Source organism: Manihot esculenta, chromosome 7, assembly GCF_001659605.2.
Source record: "Manihot esculenta cultivar AM560-2 chromosome 7, M.esculenta_v8, whole genome shotgun sequence".
In the NCBI taxonomy this organism is placed as follows: domain Eukaryota; kingdom Viridiplantae; phylum Streptophyta; class Magnoliopsida; order Malpighiales; family Euphorbiaceae; genus Manihot; species Manihot esculenta.
The window spans coordinates 29,060,529-29,078,981 of NC_035167.2; positions in this window are offsets into that span (position 1 = coordinate 29,060,529).

Consider the following 18,453-nt stretch of genomic DNA (forward strand, 5'->3'; position numbering starts at 1 on the left):
GTGCGAAGAGAGTTTTGAAGAGCTTAAGAAGAGGTTGACTTCAGCACCAGTTTTAGCTCTGCCATCTAGTGATGAGGACTTTACAGTCTTTTGTGATGCTTCCCGTGTGGGACTGGGTTGTGTACTGATGCAGAATGAGAAGGTGATTGCTTATGCTTCTAGGCAGCTGAAGAAGCATGAGTTGAATTACCCCACACATGACCTTGAGATGGCAGCAGTAATCTTTGCACTCAAGATGTGGAGGCACTACCTCTACGGGGTAAAATGTGAGATCTTTACAGATCATAAGAGCCTGCAGTACATCTTGAGTCAGAGGGATCTGAATCTGAGGCAGAGGAGGTGGGTGGAGCTGCTGAGTGACTATGATTGCAAGATTCAGTATCATCCGGGTAAGGCGAATGTCGTGGCAGACGCCCTAAGCCGGAAGTCACTAGGCAGTCTATCCCACATCACGGCAGAGAGGAGGCCAGTGGTGAAGGAGTTTTACAAGCTCATTGAGGAAGGTCTACAGATGGAGTTGTCTGGTACAGGTGCCTTGGTGGCCCAGATGAGAGTGGCACCCGTGTTTCTGGAGCAGGTGGCTCAGAAACAGCATGAGGACCCGGAGTTAGTGAAGATTGCCAGGACTGTTCAGTCAGGCAATGATAGTGAGTTCAGATTCGACAGCAAGGGGATCCTCCGCTATGGGAGCAGACTATGTGTACCAGATGACATTGGGCTAAAAGGAGACATTATGAGGGAGGCTCATAATGCAAGATACAGCATTCACCCCGGAGCCACCAAGATGTATCAAGATTTGAAGAAGGTTTATTGGTGGCCAGCTATGAAGAAAGAAGTGGCACAGTTTGTGTCAGCCTGCGAAGTGTGTCAGAGGGTGAAGCTGGAACATCAGAAGCCGGCTGGAATGCTTAACCCGCTACCTATTCCAGAGTGGAAATGGGAGAATATAGCTATGGACTTCGTAGTGGGGTTACCGGCGGCGTCCAACAGAGTGGACTCCAAATGGGTGATTGTGGACAGACTCACCAAATCTGCTCACTTCATTCCTGTCAGGAGTGGCTACTCTGTGGACAAGTTGGCGCAGGTGTATGTAGATGAGATCGTCAGGCTGCATGGGGTTCCTGTTTCGATAGTGTCAGATAGAGGGCCCCAGTTCACCTCCAGGTTTTGGCGGAGTCTGCAGAATGCCATGGGTACTAGGCTGGATTTCAGTACTGCCTTCCACCCCCAGACTGACGGACAGTTAGAAAGAACCATCCAGACTATCGAGGATATGCTCAGAATGTGTGTGCTGGACTTTGGCGGTTCTTGGAGGCAGCATCTACCTTTGGTGGAGTTTGCCTACAATAACAGCCATCATGCTAGCATCAGGATGGCTCCATATGAAGCTTTGTACGGAAGGAAGTGCAGATCACCTGTTTGCTGGGAGGAAGTTGGAGAAAAGGCCTTGGCAGGGCCTGAGCTAGTAGAGATCACCAGCAGGGTGGTACCCATAATCAGAGAAAGGATCAAGACTGCTGCAAGCAGACAGAAGAGCTATGCAGACTTCCGCAGGAGACAGTTAGAGTTTCAGGAGGGGGATCTGGTATTGCTCAAGGTGTCTCCAATGAAGGGAGTGGTTCGCTTCGGGAAGAAAGGTAAACTAGCCCCACGATACATCGGACCCTTTGAAATCTTGCAAAAGATTGGGAATGTGTCGTACAAGCTGGATTTACCTGCTTCAATGGAAACAATCCATCCGGTTTTCCATGTTTCAATGTTGAGGAAGTTTGTGTCAGATCCGAGCAAGGTTCTTAGTGAGCCTGATGTGGAGGTCCAAGAGGATCTCACCTATGTTGAACAGCCAGTACGGATCATAGACACCCAGATCAGAAAGTTAAGAAACAAGGAAATCCCGATGGTGAAAGTCCTGTGGAACCACCACAACTTGGAAGAATGCACTTGGGAGACACGGGAGTCTATGCTGCAGCAGTACCCTCATCTCTTTTAAGGTTAGATCCCTATGTGTTTATGTGTTTTGCATGTGTGTTATGTTTTATGCCATGCTATGTGTGCTAGTTGAGGTACATTCGGGGACGAATGTTCTTAAGGGGGGGAGAATGTAATACCCGGCTAGACTCCGGTATCGAAATTCCTACCGTCCGGTGGAATCTCGGATGTCGGAAGTCTCTAGTAGGGTAGAAACATGTTTTCATAAAATGTTTTAAGGTATTTCATGGTTTTAAGTATGAAAATTTAATGAGTTTTACATGAAAAGTCTTTGGAGGAAAACCCAGGTTCGGCCGCCGAAAGACAAGTTCGGCCGCCGAACATGCATGCGTTTTGGAGGCACGTTAGGCCCCCGAAAGCATGAGTGAGGGCAGACCAGGTTCGGCCGCCGAAAGTCAAGTTCGGCCGCCGAACATGGCATGCATGCGGAAGCGCTTTCGGCCCCCGAACGTGGCCTGGCCAGCCACCTATAAAAGGGACCCTTAGCCGAAATGGACAAGCTTTCTTCCATTTTTGGCCACAGCTAGCTTCCAACCTCCCTCTTCCAAATCTAGTGTTTTTCCTCCAAATCCCCACCATTTTTCTTGAGTTTTAAGCTTGCATTGAAGGTTTTGAACTTTTGAAACAAGTTTTGGAGCTTTGGGAACTCAGGAGCTCATTTTCTTGGATCTCCAAGTTTAGGTCGTCTCTCTCTCGATCTTCAAGAGGTAAGAGCCGATCTTAAGCTCAATGCATGTTTTAAGTAAGTTTTAAATGATTTTATGGGGTAGAATGGCATGTATAGGGTTGTATGAGTTTTTAAGCAAATGTTAGGTTTTATGTGATTTTTGAACAATGTGGCATGTTTGAGTATGCTTGAAGTGTTGTAGTTGGGGTATTTGTTTGTTTGAGGCCCCTAGGAACTTGTATGCATGTCTTGGTTGAGTTTATGCATGATTTGAGTGTTGGGAGGCGAATGTGCATAAAGGAGCCGAGTTTCTGCCCTTTGGCAGAAACCAGGTTCGGCAGCCGAAGGCACTTTCGGCCGCCGAACATGGCTGGGGAGGCAGGCCTTTCGGCTGCCGAAGTTGCCCCCGAAAAGAGACTTTCGTCTCTGTCTGGGACTTTCGGCCGCCGAAGGTGCCGCCGAACATGCATGAGTTTCGTCTCTGTCTGGGAGTTTCGGCCGCCGAAGGTGCCGCCGAACCTGCCTGACTTTCGGCTCTGGAGGGACTTTCGGCCGCCGAACCTGCCGCCGAAAGTGCCCTGTTCAGCCAATTCTTGCATGTTTTTATGTGATGTTTTCCCGATGTTTTAGGGGGTTTTTGGGGAGTATATTAGAGTTATGTTTTTGTATGTTTGGTCCCTCATTGGAGTCCACCTGTGTAGGTTCGGACCCGAGGAGCCGAGGACCCCAGCAGTGAGCCAGCTGCTACAGAGTTTGTCAGAGCTAGCCAGAGGTGAGTGGAATAAACCTTAAGTCTTAAATTAAATGAAATATGAATTTTGAGCATGATCCATGCATCATGAATGCCATGAGATATAGTAGGTTGTTTGCATTAGTATTCACGAATATGTTGCATTGCATTTATGATGTTGATGTGGATTGGTTATTGGATGACCCTTTAGTCCTCATATGGCATGATGATGCTATGGCATGATACGGTATGGAAGTCCAGGTTGTACCCATTCTACGTCCCTGGCACGATGTAAGAGAAAGTCCAGGTTGTACCCATTCTACGTCCCTGGCACAGTTGGACTGTATGATATGTTATGTTAAGGGAAAGACCGGTTGTACCCATTCTACGTCCCGGCACAGTTGGACTATGTAGAGGACTATTGGTGACAATACCATCCAAGATGTGATTTGTTGTGATGTGTTGCATTACATAATGGCATGAAATTTTAATGTATGATTTCACTATTCTGCTCACTGGGCTTTGTAGCTCACCCCTCTCCCCTAACCCCAGATGTGCAGGTACATGGTAGACCAGATGGTTAGCCAGAGTTTTTTTGAAGTATATGTATGTAATAGTTAGATTGTGGACATGACAATTGTACTAATGTAATGTAAGAGATTATAGTTATGTTATGTGTAATGATATTGAGGTTATAGATGTGCTTGACCCTATGAGTATTGTAATCCCTTGTTGATGCATGATCTTAGATATTTGATGATACAGATGTAAGCCAACTCATCTCATGTTATAGTGCTCTTTGGGGCATTGTTGAGATCCCACAGAGGGGTCATGATTATGACTATGTACATGAATGTTCAGGTTGAGTTGGATGATAAAAGAAAAGTTTAAAATTTTTATGCATGTTGTTGATCATGTATGGGATTATACAGGTTTACAGGTTATATGTCAGGCTTGCTACGGGTCCCGGCGGCCTTAAGTCGACCCGGATCCTAGCGCCGGTAGCGGTCCGATTTTCGGGTCGTTACAGTAATGGATCCGAATGGCAAGTAGAATAACCAATCCTTGGCCGATTCATCAAGAGAGAAGGGAAAGGCTCTTAATTTAACATGTTCTTCGGTTATCCCTTGGGGCTTCATGGTTGAGCCCACAATGTGAAATTCTTTGAGGTGTTTGTATGGATCTTCATTTTTCAAACCTCTGAATTTTGGAAAAAGGTATATTAATCTAGTTTTAAGCTCAAAAGGGACTGTCAGAGGTGGAAAAGTGATGCACAGCGGTGCTTGATCACCCACGGGGGTTGCTAATTTACAAAGAGTCCTTTCTTATGCCATTGGAGCTCTTACCCCAATATTTTCAACTTCAAATTCAACTGCTACTAGCTCTGGTCTAGCTACTGCAGGTATTCTATTTGGTGTTTCTAGTGCATCAGCTGCGGTTGGATTTGTCACCTCTGCAGCAGTGTGCAGTAGGATCCAGGGCTGTTATTGTCTCTTCACTAGTTGCAGATGAAGACAGTTTTGAGACTTAGTTTCTCATATTTGCTTGTCTTCTCAAGTTTTTGGTAGTACGTTCAATTTCTAGGTCGTAAAGCAAATTTTCTTTATGTCCCGACCTAGTCATGAAAGGAAATAAGTTAGTTTAAATCAAATCCCTCGGCAATGGCGCCAATTTTTTATAAGTGTCGAAGCCACAAAAACTAACCTATTAAATATCAACAAATATGAATTGTGTATAGAGTGAATAGAATCGAATCTATAGGAAATTGACACTAAGAATTTTTAAACAATGGCTAGGAGAATAAACAGTAAAAGTAAAAAGGGATTTTGATGATGAGTTAAAATAAAAGTCAAAGAAATTAAAGAAAGCGATAATTAAAAGAGAAATCAATCAATGTAAACAAGTTTTAGTTGAAGTGTAGAATCCATTTCAATTTAAAAATTGATCGTTGAAATAAAAATTATATTATTCATTCCAATAATTTAGTTATAATAATGAAAGACGCTCCACATAACCAATCTCTCCTTAGGTTTTAAAGTAATTAGGAAACGTTTGCTAATTAACCCTAGTAATTAGAAAACGTTCGCTAATTAACCATAGCCAACAAATCGCCCAAAGAACGTCTTTGAGATTTTATTTGTCAATAACCTTAAGAATTAGAGAGACTAATTCTAACCAACCAACCAAACAGCGTGGTGAGTTTAAGTTAGATCATACAATTTCTTAGTGGGTTATACTAATTGTTACTTTTTGTTGAATAATCTAAACAATTACGGACTTCAAGCATTTAAACTAACAATATATTGCTTTGAAATTAAGAACAATGGGCCCTATTGATCAAATAACAAAGCAATAATAATATGAAGAACTGAACTTGCATAAATATTGGAAGAGTAAAAGATGAACAATTGTATCTAGATCTCACAATTCATGTATAAACTAAAATTTCATCCTAACTTCAACTAGAAATAAAAAGTTTAACCACTCATGACTTTCAAAGAAAATACAAAAGAGAAGAGAGAATTCAATATAAAAGCTCAATGCTGAAGAAGAGATATCTGTGGTTGTCCTTAATGATTGGCTTATATAGGTGCTTAACCCTAGCAAAGTCATTTTGGAAATAGGAATTTTTCTTTGCTTTGAATTAGGACTCCTTCCTTCAATATGTTTCTTCAAAGAATAGAACTTCATGATTTGAGGATGATTTGATGCCGTACTGAAGGAGGAGAAATTGTGTGGGTCCTGCGGCTTTTAATGAGGTATCTTGGTCTATTTATTTTCAAATCTGAATTTTTTCCGTTCATTATCTAATTATGTTCTGTCTGTTGATTTGCCTAATGGTTTGGACAAATTGCTGGTCAAATCCACTATCTGAGAATGGTTAAGTCAGTTTGCGGGCCTGGGATATTCCTGAATTCTGTGCAGTATGATCATTCAATAGGTTTGCCCAAATCGTTGGTCAAGTCAATTTCAACGTTTTTAAACCACTTTTATTAAATCTTCTTCTCTTTTTGTTTTTCTGCGAAATATAACTAAAAATATAAAATTAGTCCTCAATTCAATGTTATGAAAAATGGGTTGAAATTATGTTTGATCACCAGCACTGTCACGGTTTTATCTCCTAATCCTAATAAAATATAGGAAACTCTGACAAGACTGTTTTTATTCAAGTCTAACTTGTTAAAAATACTTAAAATGAGAAGGTTAACAGAACAACATGTATCCACCAATACTCGCCTTACCTCGTACCTGTTCAAGAGGATCTTAACAACCAAAGGGTCATTTTAAAAGAATCCAATTGATTTGTCAGCAGGACCGAACCTTACCTTTTGCTTGGTCAATGGTTCTTCATTAACTGAAAGGATGTCTTCTGCTATGCGCTTATTTTTTCCTTTGCCATTTCAAGAGATAGTGAGGAGAGATTTCTTTTTAGAGAGAAAAGGAACAAGAGACTAGTTTTAACTCAAATGAACAGAGAGAATCCAATGGATTTCTCGGCAACAGAACTAAATAATATTGTAGAAATTAGATTGATGACGTGGTCAGAATAGAGCTGTGCTATGATTGGTTAGAACCTGTAGGGGGGAGAATGTGAGGTAGTGGTGGGTGCCCACGATAGCCACTCCGATACTCAAGTCAGTATACTGAAGAAGAGAATGAATGTAATGAATTGCTTAGAGATTTTGTGTAAGAGAATAGCGTACCTTTGCCTCTGTAACCCTTCTCTCTTTATATTGTAATATGGTGGAAATAAATATAGTATTTTTCAACAATCCGGCAGTGATGTGGTCGGCTACTTGATATGGAATATTGCCAGCTAACAGGTTGGTAATCCTGCGATTACAGGCGTAAGGGGGATACGTTGAATTGTACTTGACAATGATAATTTCGTGTAAAGACTCGCTCTGTTGAGGGAAGAGCGGGTCTTAGAGGATGAACCGGGCGTTAAAGTGTCTGGATCTTCCTTTTCTTGGGCTGAACTATGTTTTCTACTTATCAGATCCTTATTACGTGACTCTGCCTTTAGCTGGCAACTTATGATTTACTTTAGCAATGGTTATGTAATATCACTAACCATCTAAAACCTTTTTTTAAAAAAAAAGTTTGTACCCTTTAATAACGTTTACCTTATTCTCTTTTAATGTTGATAACATACTAAAAGTAATTAAAAAAAACTCCACGTAATAATACTTAATCTCCATATGACAATACTTAAAAGAGCTCAACAAGTTGGAAGAGTGCCAAAATATAATTAAAGCACGACATAGCTCTCGTTTGGGGCGGGATCATAGTGCTATTCATGAAGCATATCGAAAGTTCTTTCAACTACTACATGACCGTGAGGTTTAGTGGAAGCAGAGGGCGAAAGTTTTTTGGCTTCGGGAAGGAAATGCTAGTACACGTTTTTTTCATGCTATGGCTACAAACATGAAGCGGAAAAATAATGTGCTTAGGCTTCAGAATTCAGAGGGAGTCTGGTGTTTGAGAGGGTTGGGCTTGGAAGATTTAATGGTTGGCTACTTTCAAGACATTTTTACATAACACATGGGCAATATGGAGCCTATCCTTGAACACGTTACTGCATGTGTTACGGAGGAGATGAATCAGAAGCTGGTGGAGTCTTATTCAATGGAGGAAGTGAAGGCTGCATTGTTTAGCATGAAACCTGAAAAAGCTCCAGGTATTGATGATTTTAATCCTAGATTTTTTCCAAAGTCATTGGGAGATTGTGGGTCCCGAATTGTCCAGAGTGTGCATTCAGTATCTGCAAGAAGGGTCTTTTCCTACCTCTTGGAATGAAACCGTTTTGGTTCTCATACCAAAGAAGCAAACACCTCAGGTAATGAGTGACTTAAGGCCTATTGCATTATATAATGTTATTTACAAGATTATGAGCAAAATGATAACGAATAGGTTGAAGGTTATGCGGGATACTATTGTCTTTCCAACACAAAATGCTTTCATTCCTGGCAGAAGTATTCAGGATAACAACATTATAGCCTTTGAAATGATGCATCATTTCAATAATAAAAGGAGAGGTAAGGATTATTTTGCTGCGTTGAAAATGGACATTAGTAAGGCTTATGATAGGATAGAATGGCAGTTTGTCCAAGCAATGCTTCAAAGTTTGGATTTTAACCAGAACTAGATTAATTTAGTTATGTACTGTATTTCTACTGTGAAATATTCGGTCCTATCTGGGAGTTTGTTGTTGGATCCTATAGTTCCATCCAGAGGGTTAAGGCAAGGAGATCCGATCTCGCCTTACCTTATCTTTTTATTCTTTGTACTGAAGGTTTGTCTCGTATGATTTCAGCTAAGGTAAATCAGGGTTTGATTATAGGATGGTCTATTATGAGAAGAGCTCTTATTATTTCACATTTATTTTTTGCAGATGACAGTTTAGTTACTTTCCAAGCAAGTGGCAGAGAGGCACGTGTGGTGAAGGAGATTATGGATGGGTATGCTCAGGCGTCGGGATAATTAATCAATTATTCCAAGTCTTCTTTGTGCTTCTCTCGTAATACACCTATTGATGTGAGATAGGACGTATGTTCTATATTGGGGGTGATGGAGCAAAAAGACTTGGGGGCATATTTGGGTTTGCTGAAGTGAATAGGGATTAATAAGTTTGGGGTGTTTCAGTTTATGAATGATAGAATGTGGCAGAAACTCAACTCTTGAAAGCAGAGATGTCTATCTAGGGCGAGAAAGAAGTGATGTTAAAAACTGTTCTCCAGGCACTTTCAAAGTATGCTATGAATTTATTTTTGGTGCCGCAAATAATTTGTTATGAATTGTAGCGACTTATAGCTCGATTTTGGTGGAGGAGAGGGAGCTCTCATGAACGAGGTATGCATTGGGTAAGCTGAGAACGGATGGCGAAATCGAAGTCTAATGGTGGGTTGGGATTTAAGAAATTGCATGAGTTCAATTTATCTATATTAGGGAAGCACGCATGGGCAAATTTCACTAGAGATAATTCATTGGTGGCAAGAACTCTCAAGGCCAAGTATTTTTTGTTTGGCTCTTTTTTAGATTCGGAGATTGGGAGTAATCCAAGCTACTTGTAGAGAAGTTTGTGGGAGAGTAAGAAGTTGATTGCGTCAGGTTCTCTCAAAAGAGTTGGACATGGTAGAAGCATTTCGATTTGGGAGGATCCATGGGTGCCATTCCTCAACAGACAGATTGTGATGTGTTTTTTGTTTCTAATCTCATTCAACAGGGATGCTGGAAAAGGGATTTGATTCTGTCTATATTTAATCAGGTTGATACTCATAATATATTATCTATCCCTTTGAGTATTACTGGGCAAGCAGATAATTGGATATAGAAATTTGAGAAACATGGATTCTATTCGATTCAAAGTGCTTATAGATTCTTGACACAGACTACTCACTTGAGTTGCTCAGTTGCGGTTAGATCAATGTGGAAGAAACTATGGCATATTCGGGCTCCACCGAAGGTTTTGAATCTAGTATGGCAGACTTGTCTTAATGCTATTCCATGCTTGGTTAATTTAGTTTGTAGGAATGTCCAAGTCAGTGAGTCTTGTCCCGTTTGCTCTAGTCAAAGTGAAACGATAATACATGCTCTGGTTACTTGCCCTTTTGCTTGTGATTGTTGGATGATGACTAAATCTAGTTGGCTCTTCCCCCACATGTAGTCATTTAGTGATTGGTTTGTTCGGGTATGCAATTCAGTTTCTGTTTCTATTTTACACATGGTGGTTATGGTAGTTTGGGCTTTATGGGAGAATAGAAACGCTGTGGTATGGAAGCAGAAAAGGTGTCCACCTCATATTATGATTAGGCGTGCAAAGTCTCTTCTTTAAGATTGGGAGGTGGGTAGAAGTTGCAGGGAGTTAGTTGTTAATGCTCTGATTTGCGTCCACTGGAAAAAGCCACCTATTGGAAGTTTTAAGCTAAATGTTGATGCTACATTATTCCTACATCAGGCTATGGGAATGGATGGTGTTTTAAAAGAATGGAATGGTAGTTTATTGCAGCACGTCAATAACGAATTCTTAGTAATTTTGATATTTCAACGGCTAAGGTCATGACTTTTAGGGAATTTTTAAGCTGGCTCAAGGATGGTGGTTGGTCCTCGATTATTGTGGAGTCAGACGCTCAACTATTGGTTCAAGCTATAACCGATCCCAATTACCAGGATTTGTCATCATTTGGTAGTCTTTTTTTTTATTGTAAGTTTCTTATCTCAGAGATAATTTCTATTTTTATTAACTTTGTTCGTAGGTCTGCTAATAGTGTAGTTCATGCACTTGTTTGAACTAGTCATGGTATTCTAGGTCTGGTTGAGATTTTTTTCTTACCTCCTGATTGTATTTCTGAGTTAATTGCTCTTGAATTTTAATGAAATTTACATTTTTTGCTCAACAATTCTAAGATAGTTGTCACATGTCAAGTTTAAATTTTTCAGAGGTGTCAAAGGTTAAGTTTTAGAGAGTAATTAACCTACTATATATATTTATATAAATTTTAATTAGAGTCACGTGTTATATTTATGTGAGTTTTTTATAATTTTTATTTTCACATCATTAAAACTTATCGGATAAAACAAGTGAAATTGCTTCTTTTATATTACACTTATATTACATATAGATTAGAACATTTATTGCTTTTTAACTATTACCTTATGATTGACGTGCCAACGCTGGGGCAGACCCATTAGTTTCCTCTCCTGGTTCTACCTTGCAACCCATCTGAACTGCCTCTGCCACTAGTCAGACCGCTTGGCTAGCCAATCAAAACACCAAGCTCCAACGCATGCAACGTCCTACGGCTTCTCCGGATCAATTGGCTATTAGTAGAGTACCATTAACTTCGTCGCCACCATAGTTGGGTACATATTTATTGAGAAAAAAAAAGGGTATAATTGTTAAAATAAATAAAATCTAAATTTTTTAAATTATTTTCTTTTGAGTTGTATTAAAATATTAATTTAATATATTAGCTAAAGTACCTATCTAATGGAGTTGTTAATTAGAATATATCAATTTAAAATTTTTTATTTAGAATATAATTATTAAAATAATGTTTGAATTTTTTTTTGCTATTAACTCATAAAATATAAAAAATCTTTTTAATAAAAATTATACTATAAGCCAACGTAAAAAAATCTAAACTAATGGCTGATTTTTTTTTTTCTCTAATGAAACACTTAATTTGAAAAGGTGTAAAACTAATTCAAAATTGAAAGGTCAAATGGTCAACATTTCATTCAAAGACTATGAATGTAAAAAGAAAAAAAATTAAAAAAAGGGTTGAGCGAGTGTATGTGCACTTGAGAAGAGCGCGTGGAGTAGTGTTATAGCGGCAGAGGAGTTGGAAGTACTTTAGCACAGAACGTAAATGTGACGATGAGAGGAGCATATGAATCTTAATGAGTAAAAATAAAAAGTGGAAGTCCATGAAACCGGAAATCAGATCAGAGAAAAAAAAAAAAAAAAAAGGAAAAAGGGGATTTATCCTGTGTGTCGCTCAACATAACTGTGATTGACCAGCCAGCATTGACACGTGGTCCCGTCAAAAATAATCTCAGCTTCTCTCAACCAAATATGCTTACCCACTTAATTTTCTATCAACCTTCCTTATTATGACTTCCTAATATAGATTTATATTAAAATTTTAAAAGCTCATAAAAATTTTATTTTAATTGGAGTCTAATCCCCATTAAAGAAATCAGGTAAATCCAACTTATTAGGAAATCTCTTAAATTAGATTTAATAAATAGAATAAACCTATTAGGGAATTTGTTTTATTTTATTTATTTTTCTTTTTTTAAAAAAAGGAAAGTTATCAATATCCTCTCATTGTATGCAATTTCTAAAGCTAGAAAAATAATAATTATGAGAAAATCATTAGGTATAACTGATAATTTCATACTTGAAAACAAATTGGTGAGAATTGGTTGATCCAAAAGTTGATCAAATTAGGTATTTTATTGGGAATTGGATCATAAAACTTTTGGTTAATAATACAACTCAGCAACCAAAGCAACTTAGGAAGATGTATAAGCAAGCTGAGCTGTATATAAAACTTAGATTTGGAATTTTTTTTCTCTCAATTGTTAATAAATAAAAGTCAAAATCTTTGACAATAACACATGCATTCTCCTTCGTTCCATTCTTGAAAAACAAAAAAAAAATTACCATTTAATTATTGTAATATAAAAAAATTATTAATTAATTTTTTAATTTTAAAAAATATAATAAAAATTAAATGGTAAATTTTTAAGAAAATAAAATATCAAAGTATAGCTTGCTAGATCTCTAAGCTCTGCTTTGCCAAGTGTCATGTGAGCTTAAAGCTAAAAGTTCAAGAAGCCCAACTCATCAACTTGCCATCTTAGATGGAAAGTTGGTGTCCAAAAAGGTCACCCATCTATATTAGCTTCTACTCTCTCTCTCTCTCTCTTCTTGTAAGTTTTTAACAATACCCATGTCGTTTTCTTTAACAATCCAAGAATAAAAAGAATCCAACGACCTCTCTCTCTCTCTCGCTCTCTCTCTCTCTCTCTCTCTCTCTCTCTCTTACCTTGCCAGACACGCCTTCAAGTTCTTTTTTTTCCTCCATAAATAGATACAAAGTTTCACACACCACACATTTTACTCCTCCTCCTCTTCTTCTTCTACCATTTTCTTTCCTTCTCTTCACCATGTCTACTGATCTCCAATTACGTCAAGATTTGCCGAGAATTCAAGTTCCTCCAATCAAGATTCAAACCCTTGGATCTTGCAGCGCCACCATGGAGGATCAGAAAGATGTAATTCAACAAGAAAACAGCGATGAATGTCGAACTCCGACATCTCAAGAACACAAGATTCCTACCATCTTAAGTTGTCCGCCGGCGCCACAAAAACCCAGAAGGAGGATGTTTTCATGTAAAAGAAAGTTATCAGAGTTTGAATTCTTCGAGATCGTGAACCGACAAGAAGTGGAATCTTTCTTCCGATCAAGTTTCCAGCTCGTTGAATCGGCCAAGAAGCGATGCCCTTGTTAATCAAATTCCACTGTCACGCCATAAAATCACCACCACCTTCTTCACCTTCTTCTTCTTCTTCTTCTTCTTCTTCTTCTTCTTCAATCTATATAAATGTATCTATTACACGCTTATGCCGTTTATAGGTATGTAATTTTACATCATATGATTTGTTTTCATTTGATATATTGAAAATTTTCAGAATTTGTTTATGGATCTGAATTATTGTTTAATTTTACATGAATTTTTTCTGGTATTCATTGTATTTTGAATTATATATAGCAGAATCAAATCATAAGAAGATTTGAATTTAATCAATGGATACAATGTATTATTGGTGCAATCAGCCTAGTCTTAGCTGTTTCTTGGGTTGCAATCAATGACATATCTTATTGGCTAATAAATTTTATTGGGTTTAATATATAGTTAGATTATTATGAGGTTAATTAAAGTGTAATGGAAAAGTACGATTTGCTGAGAGGGGAGGATACGGTAGATGAGGGTGGTTAGGTTCTTCTGAATTTTTTTTTTTTTATAATTATGTTCGAATTTATTTAAATTCTAGACTTTCCAATTCTGAAAATAATTTTAACTAAAAAATATAATTAGTTGTTAATTAGTAGTTAAGAAGGTTTGATTTGTTAATGGATATGGGTTTGACATGTTAGGTTTGAGTGTTCTACACGGCTTCGGGATTGATAAACAACAAACGAGATTTGTTTAGAGAAAGAGAGAGAGAGTTTGTAGTTATCAATGTGCACAAAATTAGGCAATGTGGTATGTCGTGGCTTCTAACATTGAATGAATGTGTGAAGAGGTTTTGTCTTTTTCTTGATTTGACAAAGTTTTTATATACATAGACTATACACATTTTTCACAAATAAAAATATGAAAACACCCTTCTAGAAATGTGTTTGTTATTAAATTCATTCATTTTAAATTTAAATCAATTCAATTTGAAAAATTGTTTATTAAATTCGTTGGAGGATCAATTGATCAAGTAATTTACTGCCTACAACTAAAAATAACCAATTTTCTTTTTTATCACATAAATAAATAATTTTACAATAAATAAATACAAATATTTAAATTCAAAATTTCTCTATATTATATAGTTTTAAATAATAAAAAAATACAGAATATGAAAATATGATTTTAACTCATGTATTTTAATATATATGTGATTGACAACTACATTAATGATACAATTTATGATGGGTTTCTTAGGTAAATGTTTTATTCATATGGATTAGAGTCTATAAACATTATTTTTCTTCACATAATTATTTATTTTTTTATTTTTTATAAGAGTGTAAATGAAATAATATATTCATAAACTATTCGAAACTTGACTCGATAAACAATTGTATAGTAAATGAATTGAGTTTGAGCTTGATAGTATTCGACTAATTTAAGCTCCAGAATTTTTTATTTAATAAGTTCACAAATTAACTTATGAATACACGCTTATTTAATATTGTGCCTTTTTAAAAAGAGAGACAATACAATTTTATTCAAAAAAAATTTTTATTAAGCCTATAACTAAAAAATCTACTTTCTTTATTATAAGGTTCATTCAACTATAAAGTTTAGTTTCTAATTTTATTTTTAAATTAAAATTCATTAAACTTGTAAATGAATTAAGATGTCCATAAATTATTCGACACTTGACTCAATATGAGTTTTGTTCATCTAGCTTTCTTTATTAAATAAATCAAGTTTAAATTTTTAGATATCCATCTCCAATTAGAACTAAAATTTTAAAAAAAATAATTTAACAAATTAAATTTGACCTCTTAAAAGTTTGACTTGAATTAATTTATCTATATCTCTAGGTGCATTCTAATATCGTTAGATTTTCTCTAAGATAAATTATTTGAAAGGAATTTAGTTAGAAAACTATTATGCATTTAAAAATTATAGATTTCGATTTGTGTAAATAGGGTTATGAATGCAAGCAAGAGGTTACTTTGCCTTCAACCCTTTGTGCAAACTTCACACATTAACCTCCTTCTGTTTTACATGAGGGTGGAGGGAGCAATATCTACTCATGATCTTTTTTCTTGCCATTATTTACCACTACTTAGTTATGGAAACCATCGCTGTTGTTATCGCTGCAATCCGACAATCATCACTACTATTATCACCACTCCTACATAGCCACCACTACTATTAATTAGCCACCGATACCACCACCACTGCGACTTGGCCATTACCTCCGACCCACCACCACCAATAAACTACTACTGCTATTATCAATATCTAGCTACCACAATCACTACAACTGTTATCACTACTATTTTTACCATACCAAACACCTTAACTATTTTCTCATTCATTATTACCTAATAACGAATATGTTGTGGAGTGATAAGGTGGAGTGATGTGATAAGGTGGAGTGATAAGGTTGTTTAGTTTTATTCCCCTGGAGTAATAAGGTTGGTTAGTTGAGGCTAGAGTATTTTTTTGATGTAAATATATTTGGATGATTTAGTGATAAGGGTTCTTTGAGTAATTAGCTAGCTTACGTAAATATAGTCAGTTGCAGTCCGTGATTATTGCCTTACGTTTTGAATAGTTGTTGCAAGCCTAGTTTATTTAAACTTAGGCTAGAGCTCATTTCTGTATCAAAGGAAAAACATTAAGAAAATAATATAAGCATTCATTTTATTCAAACCTTTATTTTCTTCTTCTTCGTTTTATTCAAACCTTTATTTTCTTCTTGGTATCAGAGCAGAATCAGAAGATAAAACATTATTAATGGAAGTACTCATAACACCAGTAATAACATCCGCATTTAAACTATCTAACCATGGATTCATAACTTCAAAAGCATGTGCAACATTAGAAGACAATGATTTGAAGGGAAAAACAGCTTCATCAAAACTAACATGCCGGGAAATTATAAATTTTTTGGTTCGTGGATTAAAACATTTATAGCCCTTGTGTTTTTCACTATAGCCAACAAACACACAAAGACACGACTTAGGATCAAATTTATTACGTTTGCTATCCCAAATATATGGAAAACACTTAGAACCAAACACACGCAAAGAGGTATAATCAAAATTAATACCATTCAGCATAAAAAATGGAGTTTCATCATGTAAAACAGAAGTAGGTAACCTGTTAAGAAGAAAAACTGCAGTTTGAAAAGCCTCAACCCACATACACAGAGGCATATGACTATGGTACATCATGGTCATACCTAATTCGCGTATTACACGGTGACGTCGTTCAACAGCGCCCATCTGTTCTGGTGTGTGAGGACAAGAAACCTGATGTTTAATGCCAGTTGCAAGAAAATGAGATGACAATTTTGTATTAACAAATTCTCCACCTCCGTCAGAATGAAAGACTTTAATTTGTTTCCCAAACTGTCTAAGAACAAAATTCTCAAAAGCTACATAAGCAATAAAGAAATCAGATTTTTTCTTTAAAGGAATAAGCCATGAATATTTCGAAAAATCATCTACCAAACAAGCATAATATTTAAACCTTGCAAAAGACACAACTGGTGCAGGCCCCCACAAGTCACAATGAATTTTATCAAAAATGGCAGAACTAGTATGATCTGAAGTACAAAAAGGAAGCTTACTTAGTTTGCCTAACTGACAACTATCACAAAGAAACTTTGAACGCAAAGAACCAGTTACATCAATTAACTTTTTATTAAACAAAATAGAAACAGCAGAAGCTTGAGGATGCCCAAGACGTTGATGCCAAACAGCTGCTGTACCAGTCCTAAAACGATTTGAAAAATGTGCCATTGGCATCCCAGACAAGGTATACAAGTTATGCTTCCTTGGTCCGGACAGAAGAACCTGCCCCGTTTTCCGATCCTTTACATGAACAGAGACATTAGAAAATTCACAATTTATTGGATAATCATCTGTTAATTGACCAATAGACAATAAATTTTGTTTCAATTCTGGAACTAACAGGACATTAGAGACAGGTAATTGATTTTTTTGATTTATAAATGTTTCACCAACACCATCTATGGGTAAAAAAGTTCCATTACCAATTGCAATTGCATCAGAACCATAATATTTACTAACAGAATTTAATATTTGTTTGTTACCTGTCATATGATGTGAAGCACCTGAATCTGCCACCCAATCAGAATCCATGACGCCATTGTCAAGGGTAAGAGCAGCTGGAGCTTGAGGAACCTTTTCATCGGCAACTTTTGGAATCCACCAGCAGATTTTCGCAATATGCCCATCTTTTCCACAGTACTGACAAACCTCATTTTTGTAGAGTTCTCGTTCTGCAGGGGTCATGCGCCTCAGCTTACCAAAAGGGAATCGGTACTGAGAAGAGGACATCCCCTTGTCTTGATTCGGATTACGATTCTGTTGTGCCTGAAACCCTCGTCCTTGAGAATTGAACCCTGATTGACGATTTGAATTAGATCCCGACTGCCTTTGCTGGTTGCCATAAAAGGCAACGTGAGGCGCGATTTGATCGAAGGTGGAATCAGTTTGGCTTGAGAACCAACTGCGACGCTGATCATGATTTTTTAGTTGCGATACCAATTCGTTGTAGGTAGGGCGCGGTGGTTTCAACATCGTTGTTGTAAATGTTTCATACTGGGGCCCTAAACTAGTCAAAAGACAGAAAACCTTTTCTTCGTCTGGAACTGTTTTCCCAATTGCAGCAAGACTGTCGCAGACTTCCTTGAATAGCCGAAGATGCTCTGTAATTGTTTTACTCTCATCTTTCCGAAAGTAAGTCAATTGTTGGCGTAATGTGAATTCCCTCTCCTATGAGTCCTGTGCATAGGCGTCTTTTAAAGCGCTCCATACCGCATGAACAGTATCCAGGCCGATGACAAGTCCAAGAGATTCCTCACTTAGTGTTCCACAAATCCACCCTCGAAGCAATCTGTCAGACTTTTGCCATGCCTTAAACTCATCAGAGAGCTGTGGTTGGTAATTTTCAGGAGTAGGTGTTGGAGGAGTAGCGAATTTCTGAGATGCAGGATACCCTGTCACAAGATGATCGGATAATTCCTGGCTCTCAGCTAAACTCAATACTTGTTCTCTCCATAATGGATAAT